This window comes from Saccostrea echinata, unplaced genomic scaffold (assembly GCF_033153115.1).
Source record: "Saccostrea echinata isolate AGI-Se365-2 ecotype Australia unplaced genomic scaffold, CSIRO_AGI_Sech_v1 ptg000045l, whole genome shotgun sequence".
Taxonomy (NCBI): domain Eukaryota; kingdom Metazoa; phylum Mollusca; class Bivalvia; order Ostreida; family Ostreidae; genus Saccostrea; species Saccostrea echinata.
This window is the reverse complement of record NW_026889794.1, coordinates 5,031,430-5,035,314: the sequence shown is the minus strand read 5'-3', so window position 1 is coordinate 5,035,314 and position 3,885 is coordinate 5,031,430. Positions and strand designations below refer to the sequence as shown.

The window sequence follows — 3,885 nt, the reverse complement described above, 5'->3', positions numbered from 1 at the left end:
ACTATAAAACGTTTTAGGGCCCTCTCTGCGGGCGACTTATAATAATTAGTGTGTCCGTCCATCCATCTGTCCGTCCGAGGTCTTTTTTAAAGGGTGTGTAGTGACCGTGAACTATGTTTCAAGGTCTAAGGTAAAGGTCATAGCCGAGTTGTAAATGAAAAATCTTTGTCTGGAGCACATCTTCTCTCCCCTTGGTCCAGTCTGGTTCATAATTCACCCACAGAGTGTCTGTGGTCAAAGGGTGTGCAGTGACCTTGAATAATATTTTTCATTTGCTCTTTTTTTCTGCCAGCTGGACAATTTCTAAGTTATATGTCAAGGTCAAAGCAAAATTCTCTGAAATGTTTTTCATCCTATTGTCCATTATTTGAGCGGGGCCCTTTGAGATGGTCACCATCTCAATGATGTCTAGTTGTATTCATGAAATCAGTGATGTTCTACATGAAACAGTTTAAGAATAAAAGGTATAAAGCTCAGAAAATTAATTTAATATTTTAAACAATACAAATAGGAATATAAAAACCAAAATCGTAGCAATGTCATTTTTAATGTCAATTAGGTATATTCTGAATGAGGGAAAATAGATCTGGAGCTTTTATTATTTACAAGTGCATTAACTACATGTATGACAACTTCATTAAAAAAGAACAATTCTTTTTTTTTTTTTTTAATTTTTTACCTTGAATTAAAAGATTGACCAAGTTATCTAATAAAATTACTGACTAAATGCATTGTATAATTCATAAGAAAATACGCTTTTTTACTCCTACCTAAACTGTATTCATAACATTTTTTTGAATTTATTATGATTTTTAACCTTGACGTTTAAAACAGATTTTAAAAAATAATCAACAATTACTAGTATCATGTACTACTATAGTATTTACTTTACTAGTAACATGCATTTGCAATTAAATACACAAAGCCTCGCAAAGATACATTCCTTTATCAAACAATATTCGGAACATAAGAAAAAGGTACCTCCTTAAAACGACAAGAGTCAAGTAAATGTATGTAGATACATGTAATTTATAAGCGATTTACATAGTCTGTTATTCGGATAAAGAGTTCTATTGCTTCTTCTACTGTGTTTGGTGGGTAATTCAAACCGTCTTTTCTTTCTTATTTGAGTACCAATAACTTCAAATTCCATTGAAACACCATTTGCAGGAGGGTAGGCACAATAATCTTCTTCTATGACATTCAGATTATCAGGTATAGGCATTTTGTAATCTCTTGTTTGGTAAATTTCGGGCTGAAAATACATAACATCTGGTTTTCCAGACGGACAATCTGCATTGCGGTTTCTTCTAATTGTGTGTTCATTCCAATGCTGTATAACTCTGTTCAATTCTCTGGTGATAATTGGTAAGAAACAATACCTAGCACACACCAGGTGAACTATGTCGGATGTGTCAAAAACACCTAAATTATCCAATTCCTTAAAGTAATTTATCCAAAAATTACCACACATTTCTCGTAAACACGGCCAAAATCGCTCTATTCTTGAATTTATATATGACGATCCATCCTTGCAAGAGATCCTGGTGATTCCATCGCCAAGCGTATTGCAAATCTTGAACTATGGAATTCTCAGTATCCCTATCTGCGTATACGACTACAGGAACCCCGTTTATTTCTTTGATATAATCTATATGAAATCTGGATATATATACTCAGGGTATTTGTTAGAATTGCAAGCTCTGAGCCAGAGAATACGTCTTGAAAAGCCCTCTACACAGTCAAGAATGGAAATTCCGAATGGTTTTAACTTGTCCCAGCCATCTAGATGAACACAAAAACTAGGCCCTTCGTTAACGTACCCTCTACGCTGAAGACGACGTTGTCCACGCCTTATTACACCTTCTGCGTCCAAAACATTCCTCATTCCTCTAAAGCCCGAGGCTGAAAGTTCATGTAGAATAGCCGTTACAATGTCCTCCAAACGTCGCTGGTTGTTTCGTCTCGTCAGATTCATTTCCCTTAAAACTCGATGAATTTGTCTCGCACTAAGAGCAATGTTATGTCTACTCGCAAGAAATCTAATGATTTCCAGAATAGTATAATCAGAGTGGTAATAAACAGCAATCATTTCATTCCTACTGAGGGGTAGTCTATCCACAGCCAGACGTTGAGCCAGAGCAGGTGTATAGATATTTTCACCCATAGTAATTTTGTCGCTGAAAAAATGGAAAAAAATACTTTATACACAATGAATTTTTGTTTTGCTTTCTACATGTGTAAATGTACATCAAACTAAATCATTCTATAAATACATATAATTGGCTTGTAAGAGTTTATTAAATTAACAATTTGCAATTCAGTTAAACTTATGTAAGATAGCAAAGTACTAAAAGTACTATGTTTGATCAAATAATAACAAAATGAAGTACACATATTATTTAGGATTGGACACTCTGACCAAAAGAGAAATTGACATTATCAGTTAGGATCATACAAAAGACCAGATTAATCAACCAAAAGATCTTCATTACATCCAATATAAGATTTTTATCAGATCTAAAACAAAGTTTTACCTTGTCAGTTGTATAGAGATAAGATGGACGTTCAGGGGTTAAACTTCTCATTCACTGCTACATATACCACAGATTTTGATTAAACTATACCGTCTTTCAAACAAACAGCATACCATCATAAATATGTTGCAGGTCAACGTATATATGTTGTATGTTTACATAAATAAGTTGCATGTCAACATATTTATCTTGCATGTCGACATATTTGATAGAAAAATAACTTGCACACAAGAGGCAGAAATATGCCACCATAAAAATATACTCAAATTTCCCTTTCTTATCACTTGCTTATGTCTTCCAGTTGATTCAATCTGCAAGAGATTGTTCTACGTTCGAACAATTTCAGGCAGTTATTAACAAATAAGTTGATGAAACACGATTGACAACAATCAATATTTTTCAACTATGGACTATATAAAGATCTTCTTTGCAAATACAACCTTTCGTTAGGTCGAATGTTGACGGAAGTTTTTTTTACAACAAATTGTTAGGCCATTATGTTCATAGACTCAAGGCAGATGTGGCCAGTCGACAGAGAATGCTTATTTTCTCCAATGAATGCACCTAATTCCACCTCTGATATTTTCATGGGTCCGAGGTTTGCTCTGGCCCCAGTTAGTTTTGTTTAATTATATTTTATATCCAAAAATGAATATCAAATAAAGGATAAAGAAAGAAGAACTATTGTTAAGAAATAAAAAAATGTATTTTTTCACTTGCAGAATGAAAAAATAAGCAGTGTAGGTTAAAGTGAAAAGAAATTATTTCAGCACAAAAGCATCAAATTCTATTAATGAAGGGTTTGGTCGCTAAAAATTAAAATTCAAAACATTAGTTCAAATTTCCACTCACTCTTTGGGTTTTTCCATTAATTTTGAATATTCTTACGATATGTTTAGAATAAATATCGAAAAACTGTTCTCTTTATATTTCATCAATTGTTTGTAGTAAAATAAGCTTTCATTTAAAAAAATGATGTAAAAATTATTTTTAAATGATACTCCTACTACAAAATGTGACGCAAAATTTAAAAAGAAATAGATATGAATATGAAAAAAATAAAGGGAATGCCATTCTATTGAATAGTTTCTTATTTCGTCTCAAAATATTAATAATTTAATAAATATTACCCCAAAATAAAATTGTCTAAAATATAATCTATCTCAAAGTAACTTTACTTTCTATATCCCTCTACATCTTTACTGCACAATCCTAATTAAAACTAAGGCGCTAGGTTTTTTTTTTCGGTATCTAAACAAGTAGCTCTGGAATTCAGTCCCAGCGAGATATTTTTTTTTTTTGTGTTGAAAAAAAGGCCAATTTTTTACGTAGCTGAAGGACATCTATA

At 32.4% G+C, this 3,885-nt stretch overlaps 1 pseudogene; it reads right to left on the bottom strand.

Annotated features, from left to right (window-relative positions):
• Window positions 1-1,029: 1,029 nt before the first annotated feature.
• LOC133201552 (uncharacterized) lies at window positions 1,030-2,167 on the bottom strand (annotated as a pseudogene).
• Between the last annotated feature and the right edge of the window lie 1,718 nt (window positions 2,168-3,885).